Source organism: Lepisosteus platostomus, chromosome 5, assembly GCF_059453375.1.
Source record: "Lepisosteus platostomus isolate fLepPlt1 chromosome 5, fLepPlt1.hap1, whole genome shotgun sequence".
NCBI classification, from domain to species: Eukaryota; Metazoa; Chordata; class Actinopteri; order Semionotiformes; family Lepisosteidae; genus Lepisosteus; species Lepisosteus platostomus.
The window spans coordinates 51,488,195-51,507,179 of record NC_142615.1 but is presented as its reverse complement, the minus strand read 5'-3'; the positions used below and the strand labels follow the sequence as shown (position 1 = coordinate 51,507,179).

The 18,985-nt window shown below is 39.2% G+C and overlaps 2 non-coding genes across 2 annotated transcripts; both read right to left on the bottom strand.

Annotated features, from left to right (window-relative positions):
- Window positions 1-12,667: 12,667 nt before the first annotated feature.
- trnak-uuu (transfer RNA lysine (anticodon UUU)) lies at window positions 12,668-12,740 on the bottom strand. The gene has a single exon. It is a non-coding gene; the product is annotated as a tRNA-Lys (tRNA).
- Window positions 12,741-17,928: 5,188 nt separating this feature from the next.
- On the bottom strand, window positions 17,929-18,000 carry trnam-cau (transfer RNA methionine (anticodon CAU)). The gene has a single exon. It is a non-coding gene; the product is annotated as a tRNA-Met (tRNA).
- Window positions 18,001-18,985: the final 985 nt, after the last annotated feature.

Genomic DNA, 18,985 nt, shown 5'->3' with positions numbered 1-18,985 from the left:
AATTGTAAGTGAAGTTGAAATAATTAATTTGTTGAATTCTGCAGTTACAGATTAAAATGTGAGAAGATTTTCTCTGGGTTTATCTTTGTCCGAGTGCCTGATGTGAATATGCTGAACACTGTGTCTTTGATTTACCCAGTGGGCATTGATTCGTCGAATATATGTATAGCCTGTTAGGTATTTGTTGGAGATCCGGTCTAAATTAACATCAAAGGAACAGGTAAAGGTTTATTCCACGTCACACCCGAAGAAGGGTCCACGTTGTGTTTCCTTCTCTTTTCAGCATGGAATAAACCTATACTTTTTCCTTTGCAGCTGATGCAGGTCACTACTTAATTTCCCATCAGCTGTGTAAATTATTTTCGCAGTAATTAATTTACACGTGTATAATAAATATAGTAAATATAATAAATTAATTACTGCGAAAATAATTTACTTCGTACACTGTGCAGAGTGCCGTATACTCCTAGTTGCGGCACACACGATACATACAGTAAAAAGCCTCAGGCACTGTGTTAGATGTGTTTTCGACGTTATATATGCGTTTATTCATGTCGTCGATTTTACGGTTGCAATTCGACGTTGATTATACATCGAGGCAACGTATATATACGTATAGCCGTATTTTCGCTGTAAATATACGTATATTCGACGAATCAATGCCCACAGCTTGGCATACAAGGGTTTTGCTGAGGGGGTCTTGCCACTTGCCTGAAAAAAAACAGTAAAATGTTTGAGTGCCTATAGAGTTTCTATTTTTATTTTCTTGACAAAAGTTGATACCATTTCCTGGACACCCCGTCCCCCATCAGTGCGCGGTGCCCGGGGAAAAATCTGTAGGGGGGCGTCTGAAATTCTGAGGGGGGGTGATATTTCGGTTGAAACGGAGCTGTACGGTGCAGCTACCCAAATGAAATCTCGCAGCTATGCCATTGATTAGTGCTTCATGATAGAAGATAACGACTAGCAATCTGGTATTTGCGATGAAGTTCAGTTTCACATTTTTCGTCACTCTCACGGTTTGTATTGCCTGGAGCGAAAAGTACCATAAGCATTCATTTTTGCAGCTACATGGACGTTCTGAATCGTTAAGAAAAACATGTTGTAAAACCAACAGAAAGCACAGACTGCTATAACTAGTCCTAGTTATATAACGATTTTAAGTATAATGATAAACTACTGCAAGGAATCGGTCCACCTGAGCAAACAGGATCGTAATGTTGACACTCAATAACGACACTGATATGTGCAGTTCCTGGACGGATAGCCCTCCTGCCAATCAAACAGACTGAGTGACTGTTTGTGTCATTTAGTGTTGTCTGACCATTGACAAAGTACAACTTTTTTTAGGGCGCAAATTAAGTTAGGTAAATCTTTTTGCCCAAAACTGAAGGGGCGACACTCCTCCCTCCCCCCGTGATGCCAGGCCTGTCCCCATCCTATTCCATAATGTCATTATATATAATACCATAAAACAGTACGATCCTTACTAACTGCATGCGTTAAAATTACACATCAGCACATAGCAGGGGGCACATAGCCGCAATGTATTACCAATGTTAAATTTCAACCATATCGACAACATTAATAAACGAATACGTTGAGAAAATATCGAACCCAGCATATTTTCCGTTTATATACCACAATGCATTGGTAGTATTCGTTGGTCACCATTTTGGACACGTTTTTCAAATGTAGAAGTATATCCGCAAATATCTCAGCAATCCTGTTTTGACGAGTAAGTATGAACAATAATAATACTATCTGAATACATACAGATCTTTCTTAATATTATTTTGATTAAAATAGTACGTGAATAAGCAGAAAATGGCACATAAAAATAGTGTGAATGGGGAAGATGACACAAAATCGTTTTGCCATTTCTCTATTCTTATTCTATGTTGTACTTTCAAACTTTGGGTACTCTTTGATTAGGACAGACTTTATTGCTCAACTGCTATGATGCAAGCCAAATTTTATACATTTATTTCAGCTTTGAGCTTAGTAAACCGTTCATTTTTTAGATTATACTAAAGAAGATATTAATCATCATTTATTTGGGAAGTAATATTATATAATTTTCTCCTAGCTGCGGTGCTAAAGTCCCACCCTACATCAACGGAAAAAGAAATAAAGGAGCACGCAATGTGTTACGTGAAGAATGTATATGCAAGGCAGGGGGCCAGGAGATCTGGACACTGAAAATAATAGGTTTTTGGTTCTAACTGTTAGGACAATTAGACAGGGTTTGCAAATAGTGGACAAAAATCGTCTTAACTTCCATTGTAATATTTTTTTTTCTTGGAAATATAGAAGTTGTACATTTTAAAATGTATATTTGAATCAAAATGTGGTTTTGAGTTAGTGTGTTAATGTAATTAGTTTTGTGTTTGTCATTACTATACTGTATATTGCCATGTTGCCAGAATTTGTAGCTGAAGTTTAAGACTAGTTGTGTTTTTTATGATTATTGCCCATATGTTGATTGTTGATTGATTGTATACAATGTATAATTTGAAATACATATGTTTCAGGTGTGAATGTGTATTTTCAGAATAAATTTCTAAACCTAATCATTGGCTTGGTTTACTTGTTTCTACACCTATAAAACCTATCTTTGATGTATAATAGACCTCTACCCATATACGTATAATAGACCTCTAATGTTATCCGTATAATAGACCTCTAACCATATACAGTGCCTTGCGAAAGTATTCGGCCCACTTGAACTTTTCAACCTTTTGCCACATTTCAGGCTTCAAACATAAAGATATAAATTTTTTATTTTATGTGAAGAATCACCAACAAGTGGGACACAATTGTGAAGTGGAACGAAATCTATTGGATTTTTGAAACTTTTTTAACTAATAAAAAAATGAAAAGTGGGGCGTGCAAAATTATTCGGCCCCCTTGCGTTAATACTTTGTAGAGCCACCTTTTGCTGCGATTACAGCTGCAAGTCGCTTGGGGTATGTCTCTATCAGTTTTGCACATCGAGAGACTGAAATTCTTGCCCATTCTTCCTTGCAAAACAGCTCGAGCTCAGTGAGGTTGGATGGAGAGCGTTTGTGAACAGCAGTTTTCAGCTCTTTCCACAGATTCTCGATTGGATTCAGGTCTGGACTTTGACTTGGCCATTCAAACACCTGGATACGTTTATTTGTGAACCATTCCTTTGTAGATTTTGCTGTATGTTTGGGATCATTGTCTTGTTGGAAGATAAATCTCCGTCCCAGTTTCAGGTCTTTTGCAGACTCCAACAGGTTTTCATCCAGAATGGTCCTGTATTTGGCTGCATCCATCTTCCCCTCAATTTTAACCATCTTCCCTGTCCCTGCTGAAGAAAAGCAGGCCCAAACCATGATGCTGCCACCACCATGTTTGACAGTGGGGATGGTGTGTTGAGGGTGATGAGCTGTGTTGCTTTTACGCCAAACATATCGTTTTGCATTGTGGCCAAAAAGTTCGATTTTGGTTTCATCTGACCAGAGCACCTTCTTCCACATGTTTGGGGTGTCTCCCAGGTGGCTTGTGGCAAACTTTAGACGAGACTTTTTATGGATATCTGTGAGAAATGGCTTTCTTCTTGCCACTCTTCCATAAAGGCCAGATTTGTGCAGTGTAAGACTGATTGTTGTCCTATGGACAGACTCTCCCACCTCAGCTGTAGTTCTCTGCAGTTCATCCAGAGTGATCATGGGCCTCTTGGCTGCATCTCTGATCAGTCTTCTCCTTGTCTGAGCTGAAAGTTTAGAGGGACGGCCAGGTCTTGGTAGATTTGCAGTGGTCTGATACTCCTTCCATTTCAAGATGATCGCTTGCACAGTGCTCCTTGGGATGTTTGAAGCTTGGGAAATCTTTTTGTATCCAAATCCGGCTTTAAACTTCTCCACAACAGTATTACGGACCTGCCTGGTGTGTTCCTTGGTCTTCATGATGCTCTCTGCGCTTTCAACAGAACCTTGAGACTATCACAGAGCAGGTGCATTTATACAGAGACTTGATTACACACAGGTGGATTCTATTTATCACCATCAGTCATTTAGGACAACATTGGATCATTCAGAGATCCTCGCTGAACTTCTGGAGTGAGTTTGCTGCACTGAAAGTAAAGGGGCCGAATAATTTTGCACGCCCCACTTTTCATTTTTTTATTAGTTAAAAAAGTTTCAAAAATCCAATAGATTTCGTTCCACTTCACAACTGTGTCCCACTTGTTGGTGATTCTTCACATAAAATAAAAAATGTATATCTTTATGTTTGAAGCCTGAAATGTGGCAAAAGGTTGAAAAGTTCAAGGGGGCCGAATACTTTCGCAAGGCACTGTACATATAATAGACCTCTAACCATATACGTATAATAGACCTCTAATGTTATCCGTATAATAGACCTCTAACCATATACATATAATAGACCTCTAACCATATACGTATAATAGACGTCTAAAGTTATCCGTATAATAGACCTCTAACCATATACGTATAATAGACCTCTAAAGTTATACGTATAATAGACCTCTAACCATATACATATAATAGTCCTCTAAAGTTATCCGGAACTCCAACCATATATGTACAGTATAATAGTCCTCTAAATTTATCCGTATAATAGAACTCCAACCATTTATGTATAATGAACGTCTAAACATAGACGTATAATTGACGTATAACTTTAGACGTATATTAGAATTTCATTCTAGACGAATTGTAGACCACATTTAGACGTCTAAGGTATGCGTTTAATAGACGTATATTATACGTCTTTTGCCCACTGTGTTGGTTCACAACGATCTTGAAGACACGGCCATGTAGAGCACAGTGTGATATTTGTACTATAAAAGACCAAGTGCTCAAAGTGACGTCTGCGTTTACCTTTGAAACTTGCTTCAAAGTAAATCAAGACGTATGTCTGTCTCGCTGTGTGTGCTCTTATCTGTCCATCTCTCTCTCCTCTTCTCTCACTCTGTGCAGTCTGTGCAGAGTATCTGAAGGGGATGCAACACCACTTGGCAAAGAAGAAAAATTCTCAGAGGCAGAATAAAAAATCATTATTCTCTTCTCAGTCAGATTCACAGCTCAGACTCACACTCAGACAGAAGCTCAATGCTGTACTGCTCTCTATCCTCACAATCCAGAACCAGAAGATATTCAGACAATCAGTGCTGCTACATGAACAATATCAGACAGAACAGCCTGGACTCAAGTCACATTTCCCCCTTTTCCCCTTTCTCCCAGCCCTCTTAGAGACATAAAAGAGCTCCTGATTCTCCTCTCTGTGAACTGGGCTCAGGGGTCACTGATCTGGCAGCTGTGGGCTCTGTTCCAGGGCAGAAGCAAGAAACTTCAATAAACCCTTTCCAGGACTTCCAGCCCTTCAGTATTACTTTCTTTAATGTATATCAGCCTCCAAACATGTTTTTTAAGTGTTTTATAACACAAGTGAGTGTGGAATTATTTTTGTATTTATGTAATAAACACCAATATTGACACTCTGATCAGTATATTGATTATTAGTAGCCAAAGGCCGATGGTCGTGACTAAAATAGTGACCAGTTGACCAGTCTGTAGCTCTGAGCAGTGGGACTCAGATCACACAGAAGAAGATCTGTCTGTGTGTGATTCCACACCAGCCCTGGGATTCAGCTGCTCTCACAAGTGTCTCACAGACAGTCTTATAAATGTACAATTAGGTGAAGTCTAGTTACAATTATAAAGTTAAGTGAAATCATCAGACTACCTATAGAAGTGAGAGCTTGGTGGAAATAAAACCAGTATACACCTCCAGGATCAGGAGTCTGATCCTCCTGGCTCTTTTACTCTGAAGATTCGTGTAAAACCCTTAAAAGCGCTTATTTCAGGGACTCGTGCTCGTTCTCTACTGCTCCACACGGGTACGCTTTGTAAGGCATTAATCTGTGAAGTAAACTATTTTTTTTCTGTTTAATGATTTTCATTCCTCGGTTTGTCGCTCTCCTTCTCCAACTGTTATAAATCGCCTCTCTTCACAGCCCGGTTTAGTTTTTTGGAGATGTTATATTTGTATGAAAACCAGGAGTCTCCTCCAGCAGAGATGCACTACTTTTTAAAACTTTTTTTATTAAACGTATAGAATTTACAAATTTAACTACAACCAGAAGATTAAGAAACATGTACAAGAGAAAAAAACACAACAGAAAAAAAAACATATAACCACCAGAGGTAATGAAGTAAATTATGTGATCAAATTGTATTTTTACATATATCATGTTTTCCTTGCTTTATTATTTCTCAGTTATTTATAGAATTTAAATAGTGTTTCAACATGCATGCGTTTCCTGTATAAAATAAAAATCAGCACTCACTTTTTTTCAAAACAAAAAAAAACGCTTTTCTTTTTGCAACATTGTACCTCTGGCATTCATGAAAAAGACACACAAAAGCAGCAGAGACGCGCTCTGCTCTGTCAGAATAAGCGCTGTGATGTCACAGACACCAGCCAGAGCACCGGGATCAGAGAGAGAAAGAGCGTGGGAGGTGCACGGAGCGCACGGAGAAGAACCGTAGAAAAATCGATTAACTTCACCGATTGGTGAGTACTGATTCTTTTCTTGACCCTGTTTAAGTATCTAGAGAACAGTTAATAAAGACTGTATCGACCAATTACCATAGTGCGTTTAGGGTTAATAATGTTCAATCCGAAATTAAACAATGATTATTCATATTATTATTTAGGTAACTGTATCCTAGAGCTAGAAAATGATATTTCAAGTTCATAAATGTATGTAACAGTTTAAATGCATTTTTCCAGTGTTTGTAAATCATAAGAATGGTAACCACGGCGACAGGCGCCTCGTCACTGCACGCGTCTAAGTGTCTCGCATTTGTCACAGAGAGCGGTGTGACGTCACGAGCAACGAGCAGCAACTAATCCTAATATCAGTGTCTTCATGTTAATATTAGTGAGATTACAACTGGTAGTTTTAATGCTAGTGTTCATGTGAGTATTAATGACAGTGGCACTACTGATTGTTTTAGTTTTAATGTTCATATTCATGTTAATATTAATTATAATTATAGTGTTACTGTTGTAGTATTAGTAGTATTTATATTTGTGTTAAAGTGTATCTGTAGGTAAGTGAGTTTGTAGTATCTGTGCGTGTGTGGGTGCGTGTCTGGAAGTGTGTGGTGTCTGTGTGTGTGGGCTGTGTGTCTGTGAGTGTGTAGGTATGTGTCTGTGAGCTTGTTGTGTCTGTTAGTGTGTGAGCGTGTGGGGTCTCTGAGTGTTTGGTGTCTATAAGTGTGTGTCTATGAGTATGCATAGTGTCTATTTGTTTCTGTGAATGCATGCCTGAGAATGTGTGTGTATGGTTTGTGTCCGTGAGTGTGTGGTGTTTGTCAGTGTGTAGTTTTATATTTGTAAGTGTATGTGTGGGCATGTCTGTCAGTGTGTGTAGTGACTATGTGAGTATTAATGATGATAGCATTACTGATAGTTTTAGTTTTAATGCTAGTATTTATGTAATATTAGTGATACTTATAGTGTTAGTGTCAGAGTATTAACACTCATCATCATCATGTTAGTTTTCATGAGAGTATTACTGTTATTATAAGTATTATTAGTCTAGTAGTAGTTTTTGTCAGTGTTAGTAACAATGATAGTGTAAGTTTTGGTGATTGTGTTACTGTTGTAATATTAGCAGTATCTGCATTAGTGTTAGTTATAGTGTGTCTGTACCTAAGAGTGTATGTAGGTGTCTTTGTGCGTATATAGTGTCTATTTGTGTATCTGTGAGTCTGTGAGTGTATATATGTGAGTGTGTGAGTGTCTTATTGTGTGTATAAATGTGTGATGTGTCTGTGAGTGTAAATGTGTGTGAGAGTGTAGGTGTACAGTATATCTGTTAGTGTGTGTGAATGTGTGTGTAGGTGGGCTTGGGTTCCACTGATGTGTCTGACAGAAGTGACCCATCAACAGGTGTTGAGTTCCAGAGCCGCTTGCAAATAAAAACACTTTCTAGAGTCCAGGCCAACTTCCAGAGAGCTGTGAGTTTTCTGTTTTTATCAGTATTAGTAATAATGACAGAAGTAATTCCCACGCAAATGATTATTAACCAAGACAGACATCAGAAAATATCGCCTTTGCAATGATGTCACTCCTCTTCTTCATGAATTTTCTTTAATGACAGGACATTTCTCTGTCTGAGTGCCTGCTGCAAATAGTGTGACTAGCCATTTCTCTCCAATATTTTCTAGTTCAGTTATTTATCGCATATGAAATATTATTCTCATTAAGAATATTTTACCTGCAAAGTCACAGTGAAACTACTACAGCGAATGAACGTTTTTTGGGTGGAAAACGTTCAAAAGACTTAATGCTCCAGGGAAGGCTTGAACACACAACCTCATTATAACTCCACTGTGCACAGCTACATGCATACCACACACTGACCAACTGTGCTACTGGACTTCTGTAAGGCAGGCTCCTACACCGATTGTAAAACTGGCACAAACGTAGGGCGAAACACGGGGTTTTCGCTGTGGATACATCTCCACATGGGTGAAAGGGACAGTAAAATAGTAAGGTAAATAAAAGATACTGAAATATACAGTATGTGCTCACTGTAATGTAGGAAGAGGTGGTCAGACAAGCAAAACAGCTTTGTGGATAAGGTGAAGTGACATTGTTTTGTGTCAATTAGCCCACGAATTGTGCTTCATGTGCCTTAAGCTGTGCAATTTGTATGGTTGTTGAATGAGATTGGTTTCTTCACAAGCCCGGTCAATTGCCAGAGGAGAGCTTGCCGACACACTCCTTCATGAAGACTCTCTTTAAGATGATTACACCTTTCATTGTCAAGTCGCCTCCTTTGCATACAGTAGTAGCACCAACACTAAGAGAAAGGATGAGAAATGGCATTTATCAAATGATTGCAGTGTTTGTTTGAATGAGGATCCTTGTGTGCTGAACTGGCCTCTGGAGAAGTGTAGTGCAGTAAAGGAGAAGATTTGTGTCACTCAAGGCTGTAACGGAACAGAACAATACAATTACAATATTTTTATGAGAGTAAATAATACTGGTGCATCACAGTTCTTATAATGGTGAAAACAGGAGCAACTTCTCTACAGTTTTGACTGAAGTATTTAAACGGCAAGAAATAATATCACTATGCAATTAATTAATGCAATTGAGCTCCTCTAAATGTTCTAGTCTGATGAAACAATGTATAGAATTAGGTGACAATATCAGAATTCATTCAAATACACAAGATTAATTTTCAGCAGCAAAAATACGCTCGAAAATATTTTACAAGAAAGAAACCTTACATTCACCTAAATCAACATTCACCCTCTACGTTAGCAGAGAACAGTAGGACAGTTAGTTAGTGTCACTGGACACTCTGTCACAGAGGCTGATCTCTTCAGACTTCAATGAGTCTTCCAACTTGTCATAGCTGTTGAAGAAGCACCTGTTGAATCTCAACCGAAATTTCCTGAGAAATCGTTCAGCGAGCGATTCCTCCCTCTGGACTCTGCACTGAGCTGAAAGCTGCGCGAATTCCTCACTGTATGTCCTTTACTGTTACATGCGCTCTTGTGTAGATTATCTACTTGGAGAAATGTGACAAGAACACATCAAACTTTTTCCATATGTGAAGGAAAATGCTAAAGAGCCTGAAAACTTTGAACATTTAGGTTTGCGTGCTTTATATACTGTATATTCTTTACTATACTTTACTTTCCATATTTAGGGTGGAGCAGTGGCTCTGTGGCTAAGGATCTGCGCCTGTGGTTGTAAGGTTGCTCGTTCAAATCCCTCTGCCAGCAGAGGAATCCTACTCCACTGGGCTCCTGAGCAAGGCCCTTAACCCCAACTGCTCCAGGGCACCATACAATGGCAGATCCTGTGCTCTGACCCCAGGCTCTCTCCTTATCTGTGTGTCTCATGGAGAGCAAGCTGGGGTATGCAAAAAGATCATTCCTAATGCAATAAATTGTAAAGGGTTAATAAAGTGATGTTATTATTATTATTCCTTACAGCAGAGCAAACAAATTGTTACAAAAAACACCAGCTAATGTCCACCAGCGGAATTAACATTAATATACTGTAAAGTGCTGTTACTTGGGAGTGTTAATCTACAAATAAATTTAAAAAAATGGCATTTATAGCTCTAAAGAGGTTGACATAGATGTCTGTAACAGATCTTTTCAGTTCATTGCTGTTCCTCTGACTTGGTGAGCCTTTGGAATTTTAAAAGCGTTTTGCTTGCCTCTCATGTGGTCTGTGTACCAGTCCATTAAGAGCCGCACTATCACTGTGTCGTGTGTGGTCCTACAGAACTACACAGCTATCTACTGGAGTCGTCTTCTGTCCGTTGCAGTTGAGAACAGATTTAATACGGAGCTGCGCAGAAATTTCTGCGGCAAATATCACTGCAGAACTAGCCCGTGCACAACAACGAAGAGAAAAAGAAATACCACAGGGTCGCCCATAAGAGGGAAAAATAGAAATCAATTGTTCAAACAATTACAACACTCGTCCTCTTACAGTGGTCTCATGTTATTTTTCTTGCCATAAGAACAGTGGGATTATTCAACTGTATTGTTCCCCAAATGGTTGAATAATAATAATAATGATGATAATAATAGTGGTGGTAGCTGATCGTTCTTGTCTGTGGCCGAGTGACCTGTGTGAATACAGTATGTTGATTTATTCTCCTCAAGGCATCGCTTTAGCAATTCAAAGAGTGTGGGTTTTAACCCATTCAGTGCTTATTTCAACTAACGCCATGTTCCTTTTTCTAGGTCTTCAAATAGTTTACAATGTAGAGGTATCTTTAGTAATAAGAAAAAAGCTGCACCTCGGAGATCCATCTCACAAAAGCAGACTTCTTAAAGTGCACTTGAGCTGTAGAACCTGAAGGAGTTCTCTCTCCTGGATATTAAACATGCAGATAATGAAATCAGTGATTTATGATTTCTGCAACCTTCCAGTAAATACATCTAAGACATGTAACAAGCCCATTGCACAGCTCCAGTGGCACAGTTGGTCAGTGCCTTGTACTTATATAGCAGTACATAGTGAAGTCATGCTGAGGTTGTGAGTTCAAGCTTGTGGCAGTTTTGCCTGTGATTTCAGCTGCAGAAACTTTCTGTTGGATTTAGGTTGGTTCTTCTGTTACTTTTTCCGCTCGGTGGAGCTTTATTAATGCAGGCACACCTGCTTCCTCGGCATTTTATTTTATCGCTGCTCACAAACCAACATACTGCAGACACCTCTGATACTGTCACTGCTTGTGGGCCACATGTTCCTGCTGTCAGCCTGCTATACCATGCTCATGCGCATCTAGAAACATTACTGCTCTAGTAAAAGAGCGAAAGACTAAACGAAATCTCACCCACTTTGAAAAAATCACGTTTGACAAACCATAGGATGACAAGAATGGGATTCTTTGGTTGTTTGAGTACATAAATCAAAGACACTGCGTTCAGCATATTCACATCAGGCACTCGGACAGAGATAAACCCAGAGAAAATCTTCTCACATTTTAATCTGTAACTGCAGGATTCAACAAATTGTTAATTATCTCAACTTCACTTACAATTTTTAAACAATTTACAAAGCCCACAGTGGATGACATTTGGTTCCGGCACACATCAGTTGCTTGGAATATCATTGTAATATTTAATTTGCTTTCCCGTCACACCACTTTTATTAATAATGAAGATTATCAATACACGTTTGTTTAAAACATATCATTTATTATTGATACAGTTTCATTCTGTCTTTATTAGGAGCTGTATCACAGCTAATGCATGTAAAGCCTTAAGTACGTGATAGTGTGAGTTCAGTAATCCCAGGGTGTGAGGAGAACTGAAATTTAGTAAATACATATTTTAATAGAGTGTAAATCTTCAAAGTGTTCTGTCACTTCAAAAGCAAATTACAGGAGCAGGGATTGAACCCACATAGACATTTGCTTATTGAGCTTAAGTCCAACACCTTAACCACTCAGCCATCCCGAAAAACAGTTGCAGCTCTGTGTTACACAGTTCATTGACTATATTTGTTCATTGAATATATTAATTTAATATATTTGTTATATTTTTGAATGGAATGGGACTGTACACTGGTGGTTCCCAGGGGAAAACAGGGTTATTGAGCCATTGGGTATTCTGAGAATAGATTGGGTGGGTGAATGTAACCGTGTGGTAAAGTAAAACAGTCTTCTTTGATGAAGCGCTACAGATGGAGCCCCTGAAAGTGTATAAGACTTACATTTATAGTACTGCTGACACACATGGAGCCTCTACATCAGACCAAAATAGCGATGTGTTCGCTTAGTTGCGCGTAGGATCTCCTCATGAATCTGTCTCATTCATCAGTGGAAATAGAAGCTGTCACTGTAAACTCGGATGTGATGTTCTGCAGATGTACAGTGTGCCTTTCCTCTTGTTGTATTCAACAGTACTCACTGTGTGAGCTCCTCACTGCGTTTCCTTTTCTTTTCCTGTGATTATCTACGTGGAGTGTGGTGACAAAATAGTCTTGAACATTTTCGGTTTGTGAAAGGAAACACTAAAGAAAATACAAGTGATTAACTTTTAAAATATCGACAGTACAGCTAGAAGAGTGGAAGATAAAATACGATTAATAATGAAATTCACAATACACTTAAGGAAAACACAAACGCCTGAACAGGGACTTGAACCCTGGACACTCAGATTAAAAGTCTGATGCTCTACCGACTGAGCTATCCGGGCTCTGAACAGTGAATGATACTGCTGTGATCCTCGCAAGTCACATGTCTCGTCTTGTGCCGAAGCGCAGTCATACCTGACCCGTCTGGAATGACCACTGACAGACTTTATCATGAAGCGACGGCACCACTCCCAGTAGAATGAGTGAGAAATACAGCATGACATGGAGGGTCAAGGGTCTCCCACAATTCATCTTTCCTCACATTACTGATTTTTTCAATAGCATTTTGACCTTTTTTCACATTCAGATTTTTTCGCATTTAATAAGATCTTTTAATCAACAACATTAAGAACGAAAACAAATGGAACATTTTTTGGAACAACAATTAAAAAAAATCTTTCAATGCCTTCGTTGTATATGTCTGCACACCCTTTACAAAGGGAGTTGTAACTATGCTGAAATTTAAAGAGCATTTCTGTAGAGAAAAAACATTTTTTTATGCCTTGATGTTAAGCTCAGGGAGCCTGCCTTTTAGAAATTCTATCTCTAAACACCTTGCGCAGCCTCCCGAGAGACTAACAAATATTGTTTTGAGAAATTGGCTCACACACCGGAAGGCACTAACGTTTCTCTTCGTTAAAGTATGTCAGTAACTGTTTAACCCAAAATGTTTGCAATTGTGAATTTCTTAAAATTCAATAAATAGTCTATCAGCAGCAAGAAATTATTATGAAAGTAAGTTTTTTTTATATCATAAACTGTAAGACACGAAGAGAGTTTACAGGTCGTATCCTTCGCTTTGTCTTTTAAATTAAGCGTTCGGGATTCAAACCTGTGTTCGGACTGTTGTGTTTCTTGAATTTCTTGTAATCATCAAATGTCGTTGTTTGGTCCATCAGTTTTTTTCTCGGTTGTACAATGGAATTCGCGCAGTTTTCAGCTCAGTGCGGAGTCCAGAGAGAGGACTCGCTCACTGAATGATCTCTCAAGAAATCCCGGGTGAGATTCAACAGGTGTCTTCTTCAACAGCCACGACACGTCTGAAGACCTCTGGATTTCCTGAATATGACATAAAATTAGTTCAAATCATTTGGTAGTTAACAGAACTAAATGCATTAGAGGTACATTTAAAACAGCAGAGCAACACCGTAGCACTTCGAGTGTGCCTGAGTTTAATTGTGTGAACTTGGCTCTCTATGAACACGAGCAAAGAGTTCACATTCAACAGATTGCAATGTGAGCACAGAAATATAAAGCACCTGGAGCTGCCGGGACCTCATACATGCGAAGCATGCGCTCTACCACTGAGGTATATCCCCAACAGACTTATTAACGTAACTGAGATGTGCTGATGCTCCCTGAACACAATCCACCACTAACGAAGGATGCCTGCAGTTTTCCACTTTTGCGTTTCCTCTACTACAGAGTAAATTCATAGGAATGAAGAAATAAGGAAGGAAAAATAACCGCATCGAAGCTTCCAGAGATTGGTTAAAATGAATCCGTTATTTTTATATCCAGTCACACGGGCGACGATGATTGATTTATCGACGGGGAGTGCTTTTTTACCTCCTCACTCGACTACCTTGATTAAACTACGCATAGAACAACAGCAGTACTGATGATTTTCATGGACTGACTTGTTTTGTTCAACTCGAGTGAAAAAGTCCTGTCTGCAAATATTGTAGAAGAACGAAAAACGGCGAAACAACGCTCCAACCACAGGAATGGTAACAGGAAGGATCATGTTATTTAATATGTCCTTTGGAGATGCCTTGTCAACGCACACAGGCGTTAGAGCTGGACAAATAATTGATAGTGATGTTTGTAAACAATCATGGAACATTATTTCTAAACCAGGAAGAAAGGAGCAGACTTAAACTTTAAGAGACAGAAACGACACCTTATCACAGCTAACATTAATTCAAATGACATAACAACAAAAGAGCGGAGCCTTGAGTGAATCAAATTAGTTTTCATTGGACGTCTGTCTCTTCATAACTTTGTAGGTGAGAGGGAGGATTGCAGAAATGTGCCGGTGTTTCTCAGAAGTGCGTTGGTGGTATAAGTGCCTTCTAAATAATTGAGCCGGGTTTGAATCCCGGTAAGCGTATCCCCAAATCTTTTCAAGAAAATCTGTGATCCGGTAACATATCTTTTGAAACTAGCATTCAAGGTAGGATACGTGTTCTTAAACACCAAAACACTCTATAAGGAAAAGGCAGATCTCTGTACACAAGACGGCAGTGCGATCTTAGAATTCCTGTATTGTTGACGGATTCAGACTCCTTCTCAGAGTTCTTTGCTCGCCAAATAACTTTGCAGCTGAGGAAGAGCACCACGGAAAATACCAAACACAACCAGCAAGCGTGTTGGTTGCTCTTGCTCTTAATGCAAGGAGCTGTTTTTTTTTAATCATTATTAACCAAAAATAATGATAGGTCGCATTTGTGATTATGTCACTTCTCTGCTTCAGCAAGGTCAATAAAAGACTCTGAAAGCAGTAAAGCAAAACCGAACTCAAAATCATATTAGGAATTCTGAGCGATATATCCATACAGGTAATCCAATAAGAATGTTGAAATATTTGAATATCATCTCTCTATATATTTTGCTGCTTTTTACCAGAAGTAAAACTATTGGATTGAAGGAATGCTAACCGCTGGGTTAAAATGTATAGTTGTTATTTAGAGAAATCTGTAAACTCGTGATCTTATATGTTTTAAAAGACAGCACAGGAAAAAACGACAGTGCTGATTATTTTCCGGAGACGGAGCACTGATGACTTATCCGAGCTGATTGATAAAGCCCACCCAGTGGATACTCTAGCAGAACTTTAAAGAACATTCACCTTTGTATCCAAAGAAACCACAGGAACAACATCAGGAAGCACAATCAATTCCCCTTTTAAATCTTTCCTGTAAGGTATGCTTTGTGAGTTCATGAAGTTAATCCTCTGATCTCTTTTGAGCACGAACAAAGTATTTCTGATGAAGCGCTATGTTCAAAGATTTAATAAGCTTTACCCCTGCCAACGATTCGGTGTGAAGAATTAAAAGTTTCACAGACAAAAGCAGCTCACCACCACAGCCAATATTAAATGTACTTGCCGGTACACTATCATGTGCACTGCCTCAAAAGTGATCTCGGCAGATGTTGGTCCCTACATAAAGCTGAATGTGCCAAAGAGAATTTCTGTTGAGAAAACAAAATATTTTTTCTGCCTTGATGTTAAGCCTGTCTTTTAGAAAGTCTATCTCTAAACACCTCCCGCAACCTAACAAAAAGCGCTTTTACTGATCGTATTGCAGGTCTTAAAACACTAACATTTGGCAGCAGTGGGATTCAAACCAACGCCCCCAGAGAGACTGGAGCCTAAAATCCAGCGCCTTAGACCGCTCAGCCACGCTACCTTCCTTCAAATCCATCTTCCTCACATTGCTGGCTTGGAAAATGCCGGGGGCTTCAGCTCTTGTCGTCGGATCTAATGATATCATGACGTGGAAGTGACTGCACCTTCATCTTCCAAGATGCTTTCAATAGCACAAATGCTACTTTCACCGGCACAAACATAGCAATAACGAAAGAGGTGGGTTTCATCCTTTGTGCTGTTTGTAGGGGCGCAACTCTATGGTGATCTACTGACTTGAAGAGCAAAAATCAAAATCCTCTGCTATTACTGTTGCTTTTTTCATAGTTTCTTTAAATCCTTCATTTGAACATAGATTTTGAAGGATATTGATGATAATACCACATAAATTCTGGTTTTCTTGTGATCTTGTGTTTACAGTTCCTTGCGTGTTTCACAAGGTATAATAGCCCCCCTCGCATCCTCAGCTAACATATTTTAAAATTACAATAGATTATACAGCATGCATGTTTACATTTATATTAAAATTAAAGTAAATATACCAGAATACATACAGTGCTAACCCAATAATTCTTGTCAGGTTCTCCAACAAATCTGCATTGTTATTTTAACATGTTTCAGCTGAGGGTGCAACAGGAGTATAAATGAATTTTCCCGCCAGCCGTTCAAAGACCAAATTCCATGAGTGAACATTATTTTCTCAGAAGTTGCCGGCATTGGACTTTGCTGGTGGTAATGAATTATGTCCACAACTGTTGTAGTAGTTCCTTCTTGAAATTCGACACGTGCAAAGCACTCGTAATATCATAGGTGTTAGAGTTCGCTGAGTCTATTCGAGTCATGGTGTGTATCCCTGCCTTTCATTGGGAGATGGGTAGCTTTTTTACACTCAGATTCCAATCTTCAATGCTTTGTGTGAGAGCTTACATAACTTTTTCTCACATTTTCTGACGACTGTTCGAAAGGGGCACCCTGTCAATTCCGAATACTTTTCAAAAATCTGCCTCCATGTTTGATTATTGTCATTTCTTTTAGAAAAAGTTCAATATTGATCACAACTAAAGAAAATAATGATCACGAACAAAAAAGGGATAAAGATGTGAGTCGATCTTGAATCACAGCTGGGTGACACGGGCTTCTGTTCTGATATGGTTGTATGAGAAACAGGAGGAATTGCCAATCTCCAATAGAACATGAGCTGAATCAGGAGTGAGACATTTCGCATACTCGTGCATATGTCAACGCCTGACCTACATCGTAAAACTAACATTAAGTTGTCAGAGACATTCATTTATATACAAACAAGAGACAGACCAAGTAATAATTCTACATTAGTTCAGGTGGGTAAACCTGAACTAACTAACTAATAAACCTATTAATAATTCTACATTAACGTGTCCTACACTGATCAGACTAATTGACATGGTCTAATTCAGAGCCTGTGCAGTTCGTGCTAATTACAACAAGGACAGTTCTGAACCCTCATCACCGAACTGAGCACAAGTTCAGCTGTTCTCCAGTTTTGTTACGCATGGTTTTTCATTGCAATTGAGTTCAAAGCTGGAGCTGAATTCCAGACAGTACAGTGTTTTGGGTAAGTTGTCGAAATTCGCATGAGGCTGCAGACAACTTACCAAAGTGTTTTCTATAGCTTTCAGGTGCAGTTCATTTATATAATAGAATGTAAGTGGTATAATCGCAACAAGCCACATGGCAGTCGAACCTATAATTCTCTGACGCAAGGCCTGACGTGTTATTCATTACGTCACTGACCCTGCTATTGTAGGGCTAAAAAAACACTTTTTCTACATTTTTGTCTGTTTAAAAATCACAGTTTTTTGAAGACTTTGAAACTAAAGGAAAGCGGTGACAAATGAAACAGGCACGGGTGGGGTTTGAACCCACAATCTTTGGTTCATGAGACCGACGCCTTACCACTTGGCCACCACACCTTCGTGTAAACATGGGAATAATGTTGTTCAAATTTTTTTTTTCTGAATCTGGTTTACATCACCTGGAGGTAGCAACAGCATTAAAAGGGACATTTAACAAGGAGATACGCTGTAGCAGTGTGACTCCAACAGATGCTCCTGAAGAGACTGGAGGTTTAAGCCAGCTCCTGCTTAGAACGATCGGCCGCGTTACTCTGAACAGCGGCTCTTCAGCTCTTGTTGTTTGACCTAGTGGTTTTATAATGCGTGGAAACGACCGCAACTTCGTTTTCTGAGATGCTTTCTCTCACGTGGTGAAATCTCTACCTCTTTGGCATCTCTGGCTATAGTTCTTCTGTAGAGCAGGCTTTCACACCTCTGCTTATAGTGCCCTTGAAGTTATTTTAGTTTTACAGGTAGACGCATTCCCTAACGATCTCTCCTGTTTTAGAAATGCTTTATAAGGCGTGTTTGATTCAACGGACAAACAGTATACTAATTGTACAATGCAGATCTATGCGGCATTCGTACTGGATTTGACTGGGATTCTGAAATACTTCTTGCAAAGGTATTCAGACTTTCTTGAACCTATAATAAAAACACAGACCTGAAACTCCCTAGCTTCCAATCTCTGATGTTGCTGTCCTTAAACTCGGACGTGATGTTCTGCAGACGTGCAGTGTCCCTTTACTCTCGTTGTTTTCAAAACGACCTCCGTTGTCGGGCGCAGTTAAAGTGGAACTGGCCTGACTGCACAGGAAATTACTGAATGATAAAATGTTTCTACGGCTCAAAATGGCCCTTTAGACCCTCGTCATGTCTCTGCTAGGAACGGGCAGGTAGAGAGGTTTAACAGATGCTCATGATGTTTCTCACGGGGTGTTACCTGTTGTAGTGTTTCAAAAGATGTGTTAGCGGACCACAGATTATCTTGAAAAGATTTGGGTTTGCACTGGCTGGGATTCAAACCTGACTCAATTATTTGGAAGGCGCCTGTACCACCAAC